At 42.2% G+C, this 14506-nt stretch overlaps 1 protein-coding gene across 2 annotated transcripts in view; it reads right to left on the bottom strand.

Moving 5' to 3' along the window:
• Positions 1 to 14506, bottom strand: part of TMEM266 (transmembrane protein 266) — a 133275-nt gene that overhangs the window by 86455 nt on the left and 32314 nt on the right. The gene's annotated exons all lie outside the window — the stretch shown is intronic.

Below are 14506 nucleotides of genomic sequence, written 5' to 3' on the forward strand. Positions count from 1 at the left end.
AGCCCTGGTCCGGGAAGATCCCACATGCCGCGGAGCAACGAAACCCGTGAGCCACAACTACTGAGCCTGTACTCTAGAGCCCACGAGCCACAACTACTGAGCCCACGTGCTGCATCTACTGAAGCCCGCGCGCTCTAGAGCCCGTGCTCCGCAACGAGAGAAGCCACCGCAATGAGAAGCCCACCTACTGCAAGGAAGAGTAGCCCCCGCTCGCGGCAACTAGAGAAAGTCGCGCGCAGCTATGAAGACCCAACACAGTCAAAAATAATAAATAAATAAAAATAAATAAATTTATTTTTTTTAAAAATCTCGTTTTCCCAGAAATTTCTTTCTCCCGAGATTTCCGTCTCCTCTGGTAGTTCTGTCTCCGCACTCTTCCAGGCTTTCCTCTCTTCTTCCCAATTGGGTCTCTCCAGGAGACAGCCAGCGCACCCTGGAGCCAGCCTGCCTGTGGTCATGAGTGAGGAGATAGATGGGCCCCTGGGCTGGACAGCTGGTGTCTGTCAAGCGGAGTAAAATGGAAGCTTTGTTCTCACCCAGACGCTCCAAGGACAAAGCTAGTGGCAGAAGCTGAACTCTGCTGAAGTAAAGAGATAAGATGACCACTCCTGAGGTCAAGAAAAATTTCCCTGTCAACACATGCGCAGGAAGGCTCCTTGGGGGTCAAACAGGGAGGGGGCGCCACCCCATAGTAAGTGTGGACATACCTCCACAGGCCTCTGCAGTGGGATCCATCCTAGCAAAAAGTTGTGCACGCGTGTTAGGGAGGGTCCCAGGGCCAGTCAGGTGTGAAAAAAGAAACAAGATACTTGGCCAAATGTAAACAAAGACCAGAAGGACTGCCCTATATAAGTGATTTCAATCACCTCTTTACTGCGCTCCTTATTCAGGACGCCTGCACTCCTCTCTGGGTGTGTAGTTCTGCCTTGCTTCTGACTTAGATAAATAAACTTTCTCTCTGTGCTCTACCATACAGTTGTGCTGTGCCTCTTATAATAAACTTTGTATCTGTTTTGCAGTTTTTGCCTCCTTGAGACGTTTTTGCTTTCAAAGGAGGTAAGAACCAGGGAAGCCCCACCAAGGTGGGCACTTTACACGCTACACAAGGTATTAGCTCTGTGGAGAATATACTAGGAAGGTCTCTGCTTCCATGGACTTTCCAGTCCAGCTGGGCAGGCAAGTGTGAAACATAAAAAACTCCAAAGGGGCTTCCCTGGTGGCGCAGTGGTTGAGAGTCTGCCTGCTGATGCAGGGGACACGGGTTCAAGACCTGGTCTGGGAGGATCCCACATGCCGCGGAGCAACTAGGCCCGTGAGCCACAATTACTGAGCCTGCGCGCCTGGAGCCTGTGCTCCGCAACAAGAGAGGCCGCGATAGTGAGAGGCCTGCGCACTGTGATGAAGAGTGGCCCCCACTTGCCGCAACTAGAGAAAGCCCTTGCGCAGAAACGAAGACCCAACACAGCCAAAAATAAATTAATTAAAAAAAAAAAATCTCCAAAATTTTTGGGTACCCTTAGCAGTGAAGAACAAGTAAAACTTGATAAATCTATATTTATAAAAAATAAACATCAACTCCTATACTAATATATTACGGCCAATATAAAATATATATAAAAAATAGAAATGAAAGTGATTTAATTTTAATTTGACTTTTTAGGAAGGAAAATTTCAAATATAGAGAGTTGTAGGGAACTGTATAGTGAATTTCTAGTTAGTCATCACCCACTTCAACAGTTAACAGCTCAGGGACAGTCTTCTCTGTATCCTGCCCTTTCCCCACCCCTCATGATTATTTTGAAAGAAATCTCTGACATCATTTCATTCATCTGTAAATGTTTCAATACATAGCTTTAAGAATAAGGATAAGGATTCCTTTTAAAAGATGTGACCACAAAACTATCATCACTACTAAATCAATATTTTCTTAATATTATCAAATATCCAGGAATTGTTCACATTTCCTTGTTTTTCCTGTAATTTTTAAAGGTTTGATGAATCAGGAGCCAAACAAGGTCCACACATTATGATTGGTTTAATATGACTCTTCCGTCTCATTTAATCTGTAGGTTTCCCCCTGTGTCTTACGTTTTCCATGCAATTTGTTGGAAAAACTAGATCATTTGTCTTAGAAAGTTTCCCACAGTCTGGATTGTGGTGATTGTATCCCTTCGGTTTCATTTAACATGTTCCTCTGTCCTCTATGTTTCCTGTAAATTTTAGTCTATAGACTTTAATCAGATTCAGGTGGAACCTTTTTTTTGCAAGACTATAGGCAGTGTCATGACTTCCATTCAGAGACACAGAATGTCTTCTTTTTTTTCTTTTTGTGACATAACAGCCATTGATGGTTGCCTCCTAGATCCATTAATTCATTAGGGCTTGCAAAAGGATCATGCTATGATTTCATCTTTCCTTCTTCATTTATCAGCTTCTATGAAGAAAAACTCCCCCTCATCAACTATTTGATTAGCCTAAGGTACAGTTCATATAGAAAAGGAAGGATTAAATGCTTAACTTTTCCCCCCTTTATTTATTGGTTTTCAAAATAATCTTCCAAAGTCAATCAACGAGGTGTTGTTGTTGTTTATTTTCCACAGTGTCACGGTTTTAAACACTCACTCAGCAGGGGTTGAGTGGGGGGAACAGGCTCGCTGGAAACAGGGACGGCAGTTTCCTGGAAGGAGATGTGGGAGTGGGGAAGAAATGATTGGCATCTCCAGTACAAGGCAGAGATGAGGCAGGAGAGAGGGTTAAAATCATATTTGGAAGGACAGTGAGTGGGCTGCTTCAGAAGTTTTGATCCTTAACAAGTAGCACACTTCAGAAGGCAAGATGCCTTAAGATGATGTTTTGTAAAAATAGTATTTTCCAAAGGAAAGAACGCCCAAAGCACAAGCCTAGCGTGAAGCAGGTGTAGTCTAGCACTCTATAAATGAACATCTGAAGTGCAAACCTGCTGTCTCATAAACCCAGTAAAAGCAGAAGAGAAAACCTGTTTTGGATTTACTGGGTCTGGCAGTGGTGGGGAGCAAGGGTGCTTTTTAAACTTTAGTACAATTCCAGTCCTTTCCACTTGTTGCTCATGAGTCTGTCTATGTAATTTGCCAAGACCATATTTGCTTGTTCCAGCCAGATCTGCAAAGTTCAAGCGGGCATCCTAGGAAACTTAGAGCTGAAAAAGGCTTCTAAGATCAAGTAATCAGTTCCCTGACCTACCTGGTGAGAAAATCCATAATTCAGCTCACCTGTCCCCAGGGTGACCAGGTCTATTCCTCATCTCTGACTAGAGTGACAGCCCCCTTGGCATACGTGACCTGCTTTCATATGCATTCCATTGGTTACCAAACCTGGTTTCACTGTGCATCACCTGGGGGCCTTCTGGGAAATATAAATTCATAGGTTACACTACAGAAATGCTGAATCAGAACTCTGCAGGTGGAGTTTGAGAATCTTTTTAAAGTTCCCCTGGTGTTTCTGACATGCAACCATTCCAGTTGACCCTCAATATCAGTGATCTTACACTTTCCATTGCAACTGAATCACATGGAAGGTTTATGAAGACACAGATTCATAGCCTTACCCACGAAATTTCTAATTTAGTGTGTCTGGGGTGGGAGCTTGAGAGTCTACATTTTGAAGAAACCCCAGGGGATAATGATTTGCTGATCCACAGACCACACTCTGATCTTCTGATTCAGAAAGTTTGCTTGACGTAATAAAGAAGGTATTTTTTCCCAACATATTTTGCAGATGAAGTTAACTGGTTACAAAGCTAGTGTGGCGGAATTGTCAGCAAAACCTACCCTGGCCAGGCTGAAGATGACCAGATATATCAGTTAGGAATACTTTTATTTGCCAGTAACAGAATATCTGGCTAACAGTGACTTAGGCAGTGAAGACTTTTAATTATCTTACATAGCAAGAGGCCTGGAGGCAGTGGCTCAAAGATATCACCAAGGACCCAAGCTCTTTGCATCTTTCCATTCCCCCATCCCCTGTGTGATGCATTATTCACACTTGTTGCCTGTGGTTGCAGAATGGTTGCTGCAGCTCCAGCTTGCACATCCTCACAGTAGCTCCCAAACAAGAAAAATAATCAAAGGCTTTCTCCTCACGAAGCTTTGATCTTTTATTCAGTCAGCATTATCTCTCCAAGCCCTCTAGTCAACATCTGATGTCTCTTGCGCAGAGCGGGGTCACACGGCTGCAAAGGAACCGAGGACAACACACAGCTGGCCAAGGGAGTAAGGAGTGATATGAGAGCCTAGACCAATCGTGATTCATCCTTTGGAGCTGGGCATATTGTTTCCATAAACAAATCTCAGTTCTCTTAGCAAGCAAGGACAGGATATAACCAATTGTCTGCCAGACCAAGTTTGGACACTCCGCTGAATAAGTTTCCTGGGTCTCCAAACAAGACTGGCCAAGTGTTGGTAACTGGTCGGCAGGGGATGTGAAAGATGTGTTCTTACCAAACCTTGGGGCTCTCTTAGTTAGAGAGCATTGCATGTGTGTGGGGTTCAGTTTTGACATCCTAAAGCTCGCTGTAGAATCTGCTCCTAGGGAGAAGCCACTCAGGCACCTTTCACAGACATGATGTTCCACACCCCCAGGAGGAGAAGGGTGATTCTTATGCTAGAAGAGAAAGGTTGGTGTATAACAACACGAGGTCATCCTTGTTGTTACCCTGACCCATTCACACCTTGCTCCGTTAACAAGAAGTGAAAATGAAGAAAATCAATCATGTCTCCGAGCATTCTCCCACTCTCATCTCCAGTCCACTGCACGATCCTTAGTGGCTAAGCAAGTCGGCAGGGAGCGCACAGTGGCTCTCTTTTCTAGGTGCGGCACAGTCTCCCGTGGACCCCTCTTACTTTCTATTGTTTGCTCCTCTTCACTTACACAGCCTCTCAACTATTACCAGTCTCATAAAGCAGGGGAAACACAAAACGAGATCACACAAAACTAGATCTGAAATTACTCAGGTATTCCGAGAAGAAAACAAAGAGGACCGTTATTCTAATCCTTCCCTTCCTCTCGATATGTTTTTTCCTAACAAACACTTCCCTAAGTTGTCCCTGCTGGGACAAAGGACCTACTGGCTCCTCACCCCTGGCTGGCCTGGGCAGGAAAGGATGCACCCCAGCAGGCATTCCTCAACCCCAGCCTGATGTCATTTTCCCTCCAGAATTCTGCAGAGCTCCTGGGGAACTCAAATAGCTATGATCTGCAGAAGCACCAACAATGAGCTAGGGCTACAGTGGCTGCCCTGTTACCCCTACCTTTCGCCTTCTCCGTCCCAGTCGAGCAAATCTTAAGCGTAAACGCCGCACTTTGCAAATCTCTGAAGCAATCTTCACCTGTACGTGATGTTGACTAAACATGTTAAGAACCCAGATATAATTAACTTGGCAGTTGAATTCTACATGGCACCAGGTAAGTGACTCTTCTTTGGTAAATGGAGGCAAAAAGTCCTCTTTCTTCAACCCTTTTTGTACTACATATGGTATGATGCAAAAATGACCCCATTCTCACCCTTCCTGTATTTGTCATTGTTACAGACTGAATGTGTCCCTCAAAACTCATATGTTGAAATCCTAATCCCCAACGTGATGGTATTAGGAGGTAAGGCCTTTGGAAGGTAATTAGCTCATGGGGAACGGGCCCTCGCAAATGGGATTAGTACCTTATAAGAAGAAACACAAGAGAGATGACTTCTTAGCCATGTGAGAATACAACCAGAATACCACTGACTGCAAACCAGGAGAAGAGTCCTCACTAGACACCAGATCTGCCAGCACCTTGACCTTGGACTTCCCAGCCTCCAGAATTGTGAGAAATAAATGTGTGTTGTTGAAGCCCCCCAGCCTAAGGTATTCTGTTACAGCAGCCCAAATGGATGAAGACAGTCACATAATTTTCCACTGCCCCTTCACCTGTCACTGGGCTTGGCCATATGACTTGCTTTGTCCACATAGGTTGGAAACTGTGATGCTTAGTTTTACGTGTCAACTTGACGCATAAAGGGATATTTGGTTAAATAGTATTTCTGGGTGTGTCTGCAAGGGTGTTTTGGATGAGATTAAAATTTGAATTGGTAGACTGAGTAAAGTAGGTTGTCCTCCCCAGTGTGGGTGGGCCTCATCCAATCTGTCAATGGCCTACAGAGAACAAAAGGCTGAGTAAGAAAGAATTCTCTCTCCACCTCACTGACTTTGAGCTGGGGCACCAGCCTCCTGTTTTCAGACTCAGGCTCGAATTTACACTATGGGCTTTACTGGGTCTGGACTTCTCAGCTTCCATAATCCTGTGAGCCAGTTCCTTATAATAAATCTCTTTATTCACACACACACACACACACACACACACACACACACAGACAATACACATATATATCTATCCTATTGCTTCTGTTTCTCTGTAGAACCCTGACGACCATATCAGCAAACATGCAAAGCACGCATGTGACTGGGACTGCCCTCTCACGTACACATTTCCATGACAGCCTGCATGCCTGGTCACCCCAGCCAAGGACAGCCAACACCAGCTGCCCACCTCCCCTCCCCCCACCCCCAGGCATGTGAGTTGGATCAAGACCAGAAGAGTCACACAGCTGTGCCCAGCCTAAATCGCAGGTCCACAGACCCAGGAGGTGAATAAAATTTTGTTTTTTTTTTAAAAATCATTCTTTAGTCATTTATTAGCACCTGTTGTGTTCTAGGAAGTATACCAAACATTGGGGTTATCGAGATAAAAGAGATGCACTCAAGAAACTAGTGGGCTAGTGATAAAGACAGATGCATAGATAGAAATTAAAATTCAAAGAGGTGAGAAGAATGAAGCATTACAAAGGAGAGTTTTGAAAGCTGTAAACTTCCTCATAAATATGAGGTAACTAACGACTCCTCACACTGGCAGGTACAATCCTCCTCTTCCTTCAGCCATCTGTTAGGAAAGGTTTGTTTCTCTAAGTCCACCAAGTTTTGGGGGTGGTTTGTTATGCGGTATTATTGTGGCAATAGATCACTGATACATTATAGATAAATGTCCACTGCAACACGTAAAATAATACAAAGATGTATATTTTAAAAAAGATAAACCTCTCTCCAGCCTCCATTTTAACCTTCCACTTCTCCCTTGAGGTCTTATGTTAATACCCAGGTGTGGAAACCCTTGCTCAGAATTATGCAAACATGTACTCACATATATAGGCTAATTTTTGTGGGTTTGTGTTTAACAAAACAAAACCAACTTTGCAATTTGCTTTTATCACTTAGCAGTATATAACGGACATCCTTTCTGATCAATAGGTAAAGATTTACATTTTTTCTAACTTCTTAATTCATATACATACACAGGTACAATATATAATTTTATATAAATTGCTTATCATAAAATTCATCTTTAGTGGCACCTGTGTTTTCTTTATTGCCTGCTTCCCCCTCCCTTAATATACATATTCACAAACACACACCAATGTTAAGCTTGTGTATATTTTTCCTTACTTTTCTTTGTGTTTACACAATTATGCACAAATAAACATCTCATTGTTTGTTTTATTAAAAAAATACATTATTCAAACTTAACTGCTCTTTGCTTTTCACACTCAACAGCGGAAACTATAGAAATACCCCTCTCCCAAGTCAGGTAGTAAAACTCGAACTCATTCTTTCATTAAAGCTGCATAATATTCCATGGTATGAATGCTCCGTAATTTAGTTAACGATGTTTCTGTTGATAGGCAGTTTTAGATGTTTTTTTTTTTTTTGGCCACTGTGAAAAATGCTACAATAAATATCCTTGTATACATTTCATTAGGTACTGGTATTTTTATTTGTATGGGATAGATTCCCAGGAGTGAGACTACTGGGCTAAAGAGTATGTATCTTAAATTTTAATAGTTAAAACAAGACTGCTTTGCAAAGGGCTATAGCAATTCACACTCCACAGCAAAGTATGAAAGTTCCCTTTTGAGGGAGCGTCTTAATCATTTGCAAGCTGTTGAGGGTGGCTGTGGACCAAATAAGTCCAAATACTTGCTTAATTATACCCTCTTCTCCATGGGCACTGGAGTGAAAATGGAGGACAAGGGTGAAACCAAAAATAGCAATAGATATCCTTACACCACAAGAAAAGACATAGTTGACTTAGGAACTACCCTGTCATGGTATTTCTATGAGCTGTTTCAGCAACAGTCAATGCCCGAGAATCCTGTTTCCTTCCTTGTGCCATAAACCCTAACGTCTCCCAACCAAACCAACCACATAACCAGTTCCTGGGTTCCCACCTGTGCCCATCTCCTGCCCACCCGCAGGAGTTACAAGCTGTGATCTATGGAAGCAGATCTGACTTCCCTGGGAATGAGGACAGGAGAGCACCACAGTGGAGGGGGCGACTACAGGAAATTCTGGTGCCACTTTCTAACAGTTTCCAGTAATATTTGGGGCACTAACATATATATTGATATACTTGTTAAAAACCTATATATTGATATATAACCTATATATTGATATACTTACTCGTTTAGACTCTTGCTAAAATTCTTCTCCTTTGATAATGATTTTTATCTAGTTGGTCAGGAACTATATCTAATTTAAGCCTGCTATATTTCCACCCACAGTCTCTGCCAGTTTAGAAGTCTAAATGACATGGACCTCCTCAGGTGTACCTGCAGGGGCAGGTCCAATCATGGGAGAGACTAGGACCAACCCCATCCTTGAGGGGCTTTCTCCAACGTAGCTGTTCAAGGGGAGGTAGGGGGACTTCCCTGGTGGTCCAGTGGTAAAGAATCCGCCTTACAATGCAGGGGACATGGGTTCAAGCCCTAGTCTGGGAAGATCCCACATGCCGCAGAGCAACTAAGCCCGTGCGCCACAACTACTGAGCCCACGTGCCGCAACTACTGAAGCCCATGTGCCTAGAGCCCGAGCTCTGCAACAAGAGAAGACACCACAATGAGAAGCCCACGCACCGCAATGAAGAGTAGCCCCCACTCGCTGCAACTAGAGAAAGCCCGTGCGCAGCAATGAAGACCCAACAACGAAGACCCAATGCAGCCAAAAATTAATTAATTAATTAATTTAAAGAAAAGTGGGGGGAGGTAGGGAGCTGTCAGGAACCAAAGGGTGACCTTTGTCCCACTTCCAACAGGACAGGATGTCCTTTGAGTTCAGTGGAGAGAGCCCAGCCACAGCCTTACTCTGAGGGGTGAGGTCAAGGGAGTCTGGCTTCTGGGACCGTGATTTCCAGAATAAAATTCACAGACGCTAAGTTGGCCCACCTCATCAGTAAGCAAAGACATATAAATTCGAACCATTTTTTCTCCTAATGGACTGGGAAAGATTTATAATCCCTAGTACTGATGATGGTGTGGGAAAATGGCCATTCATGAACATTGTTGATAGAAGTGTAAATTGTTGCAAATTTGCTGATGGGTAATTTAACAATATTTATCAAAATTATCTTAACGTGCACACTTTTTGGCCCAGTAATTCAACTGTTAGGGGATACACTTTAGAGAAATAATAAATGCATACACACATATACACATATAGAAGTTTGTTGAATTGTTATAATAGCACCATGCCTAGCACATAGTAGGTGCTCCACAAATACGTGTTGATAAGGAATCAATAAAACAATAAATTGAAAGCAATATCAACATCTATCAATAGGAGATTAGTTAAATACATTAAGGAACTTCTATATTATGGGATTGTCATACAGCTGTTGAAAAGGATGAAGTTGAATGGTTGCCTAGAGCTGAAGATTGGGAAGTACTGACTGCAAAGGGACATGAGGGAACTTTTGGGAATAATGGTAATATTCTAAATATTGTGGTGATGGTTCCAAGTGTGCATTTAAAATGGGTGCTTTTTATTGTTTATAAATAGTTCTTTCACCAATGTGGCTATTTTTTTTTAAATGGATGAAGGTGTACTATTCTCATTAACATGGAAAGTTGTCTGCAATATAACATTAAGTAAAAAGGTTACAAAATGACAAATAGATGATGATCCCACTTACATAATATATAGAGAAAATATGTGTGTGACAGGGTGTGGAATAGGACTTTTCCTGTTGTCTCAGAGTTTTGAAGATGCCCAAAAGTTGAGGACAAAGATGGTAAGTAGTCACATTTTCTAAAGAGAGATGTCAGACCATATATTTGGAACATACTAACAGATGGTCAAGCTGGTCCAGTAACTACTACTCCTGACAGCCTGCAGGAGAGAAGGCAAGAAAAACCCATGCCAGGCTCCCAGGCTGGCTGGGGCATGGGAGATGGCCAGGTGGGGACAGAGAGCATTGGTGGGGGAAACCTGCCCTTAACCACCAGGCTAAGCAAGGATGTGGCATCAGTCAAGGATCTTAGTAAAAATTAAACTCAATAGTTTAAGCAGAGTATGTGTTTTTAAAGGATGCTGAATGCCAGGTGGGTCAGAGAGCCAGGCATCAAAACTCTGTGGTCAGGAACAGTGACTGGACCCTGGCGCTGCTCCAGCAAAAGCATCGCTGATGCCACTGCACCACACCAACATCCTCTCCTTCTCAGCTTCCAAATCCTAGGTCCCAGCTCCATCTGATTGGCAGAGATAGACCACACTGCTGTATCCTGGCTGCAAGGGAGGCTACCACCTTGCATGGGGGGTGGACTCAACATGGGAATTTCCCCAGATCTAGAAAGGCCACTAAAAGGATGCAAGATGATCACAAATATGGCAAGTGCCCTCTACAGTTATAGATTCCAGGGGACATCTTGACAGGACTCCACCCAAGAAGGCCAGAGGGGTTCCAGGGGGACAGTGTCGAAAGCAGGAACTGAAGGTAGCCCTCCGAAGTTAGGCAAGTATCCAGTGGAATAGTGCATGCAACTCCCCTACTGCCCCCAGAGGGGTTAGAGTGGCAGAACACAGGAGGTGGGTTTCTAAGGAACTTACAAAAGCATCCCAGGATTAGGCTGAGTGAACTGGGGGGAAGGAGCAGAAGGGCTGATCCGCAGGTCAGGCTGTGTGGACTGGACGGAAGTTTTGATTTACATGGGATATTTTAACACCTGAAAATGAGCCTGTCCTAAATCCTGAAAGTGACTAGAAAAGCTAAGGCATCTTCCCACATTCATGTCAGGTGATGGGAAGCGAGAGACAGCAGAATATGTTGGAAGGACGTATCGCTTGATTGTTCCTATCATCTCCATTCATCTAAAAGGTCCAGATGCTGTATCCAAAATTATTAACAGGTAGGGAGGTAGGGAGGTAGGGAAGTGGTAATATTGAGGAGAGGTCTTGTTTCTCAGTGCTTTTTGTTCATGAGCATCTTTTGTTTTTTTTAAAAAAAGGATAATCTAGATATGATGAACCTTGAAAACACTGTGATAGGTAAAAGAAGGCAGACACAAAAGGCCACATATTGTATGAGTCCATTTATATGAAATTTCCAGAACAGATAAATCTCTAGAGACAGAAAGCAGATAAGTGGTTGCCAGGGGCTGAGGAGAGAGGAATAGGGAATGAATGCTTAATGGATACAGGGTTTCCTTTCGGGGTTATGAAAATGTTCTGGAACTAAATAATAGTAATGGTTGCACAACATTGTGAATGCATTGTCAATAATGGTACGTTTCATGTTACGCGTATTCTACCACAATTTTAAAAACTGGGAAAGCAAAACAGAAAACCAACCAAAACAACAACAGAAATCTAGAAATACTGATTAACAAGGAAAGATGTTCACTGTAAGGTAATTTTAAAAAGTAGGCTTTAAAACTATGCTCATATTTGTAAAAAAAAAAAAAAAAAGCCAATATAGTGTGATTTATATAATGTGATCTGAAAGGATAGAGCCATAATGTTAACAGTAGTTATCTCTGGGTGGTGGGACTACAGGGAACTGTTTACTTTATATGTTTCTATATTGTCTAATTTTCCTTAATAATGAACTAAATCTACTTTTAAACTAAAAAACATACATAAGGTAAAAACTGATAAGTGTATACAAGAGATACAGGTAAAGGGATATGGCAATTCAGAGGCTGAAGAGACAGCTTCCAACTTCCTGGGTTCTTGACACTTCCTCAAAGTAGTCTTCTGACAAGTATCCTTACCTCCAGGCTTCTTTTCTCAGACACATCTTATATGCTGCTACCACATGACTCTTCTGAAGCACAGCTGGGGTTTGATTGGTCCCTGCTGCTTACTGAACATGGTCTCAATTCCTTGGCCTGTGATTCAGAGGATGCCACCAACTGGCCATAACCTTTTAAGCCATTTCTCATCCTCTTCATGTACTATGGTCCAGACATCTTGTGCAGACACCACTTTTCCCAGGGCACAGACACATGCACACACATTATCCACCTCCCTGCCTCTGCTTATGGAATTCTCTCTGCATGGAACATGGATTCCCCTATTCCACAAGCCCCAACCATAATACCTGCTCTCCCATCCAACCTTCTACAACCCAGTGTCACTGCTTCCACCTGAAGACAGTGGGGGGAAGGGCATCTTTCTCCCAACCATTGTAATGGTACCTCACTCAGTGCATGAATCACTTTTCAGTCTTGTGTTATTGTGGTTTAGGCTCCTGTACCATCTACTCTAGACTACAAGCTCACTAAGGTCAGGGTTCATATTAGCAAATTAAAAAAAAATCTCAAAGCACTTGAAAAGATGCTCAACATCGCTAATTGTTAGAGAAATACAAATCAAAACTACAATGAGGTACCACCTCACACTGGTCAGAATGGCCATCATCAAAGTCTACAAACAATAAATGCCGAGAGGGTGTGGAGAAAAGGGAACCATCCTACACTGTTGGTGGGAATGTAAATTGATACAACCACTTTGGAGAACAGTATGGAGGTTCCTTAAAAAACTAAAAATAGAACTACCATATGATCCAGCAATCCCACTCCTGGGCATATATCCAGAGAAAACCATAATCCGAAAAGATACATGCACCCCAATGTTCACTGCAGCACTATTAACAATAGCCAAGATGTGGAAGCAACCTAAATGTCCATCGACAGAGGAATGGATAAAGAAAATGTGGTACATATATACAATGGAATATTACTCAGCCATAAAAAAGAATGACATCATGCCATTTGTAGCAACATGAATGGAGATCATCATACTAAGTGAAATAAGTCAGACAGAGAAAGACAAATATCATATGATATCACTTATATGTGGAATCTAAAAAGATGATACAAATGAACTTATTTACAAAATAGAAACAGACTTACAGATTTTGAAAACAAACTTAAGGTTACCAAAGAGGAAAGTGGGGGGGGGGGCAAGGATAAATTAGGAGGTTGGGACTAACATATACACACTAATATACATAAAATAGATAAACAACAAGGTCCTACTGTATAGCACAAGGAACTCTACTCAATATTGTGTGATAAGCTATATGGGAAAAGAATCTGAAAAAGAATGGATATATGTATAACTGAATCACTTTGCTGTATACCTGAAACTAACGCAACATTGTAAATCATCTATACCCCAATATAAAATAAAAATTAAATTAAACCTTTAAAAATAAAAGAAAAATCTCTCAGGCACATTTCTATGTGCCAGATTTAGTTCAGCAGCTTTTCTAAAGGCAGAAAAATAATTCAGGGCCCTTAGATGGTCCCCATGAGTACGCTTTCTGCATTCAAAAAGTATTCCTCAGTAACCCATAAAACTCGAGGACAATTCTCAAAGCAAGTCAATGCTTTGATGCAGGCAGCTTGTGGAGGGGTCGTCAGCAGTGAATGTGCAAGATCATCTTTGCACCTAAGGAGAAACATGAATGAGCAATTACCCAGCAACTGATCTCCTCTTGGAATTCAGTAGCACATTTTAAAAAATTTAATAGACTTTATGTTTTAGAGCCATTTTAAAGTTTACAGAAAAATTGAAAGTACAGAGCATTCCCATGTGACCACCTCCCCACCCCCCCATAGCTTCCAATGGTATATCTGTTGCCATTGATGAACCAGTATTCATACTTTATTGTTAGGGTTCAGTCTTTGTGTTGGACACTCTCTGGGTTTTGACAGATTCAAAATATCATGTGTCCACCATGACAGTACCATACAGAACAGATCCACTGCCCGAAAAATCCCCCCCACCAATATCCGACAACAACTGCTCTTTTTGCTGTGTCTATAGTTTTGCCTTTTCCGGAAAGTCATATAGGTGGAATCATACAGTATGTAACCTTTTCAGTGTAACCATATCACTTAGTAAGATGCATTTAAGGTTCCTCCATGTCTTTTTGTGGCTTGATAGCTCATGTGCTTCTATTGCTGATTAAGTTCCATTGTCTGGGTACACCTCAGTTTGTTTATCCATTCACCTATCGAAGGACATCTTAGATTCTTCCAATTTTTGGCAATAATGAGTAAAATTGCCATAAACATTCGTGTGCAGGTTTTTGTGTGAACATAGTTTTCAACACCTTTGGGTATATACTTAGGAGTGTGCTTGCTGGATCATGTGGTTGAGAG

This window comes from Balaenoptera borealis (genome assembly GCF_965194805.1).
Source record: "Balaenoptera borealis genome assembly, chromosome: 3".
Lineage (NCBI taxonomy): Eukaryota > Metazoa > Chordata > Mammalia > Artiodactyla > Balaenopteridae > Balaenoptera > Balaenoptera borealis.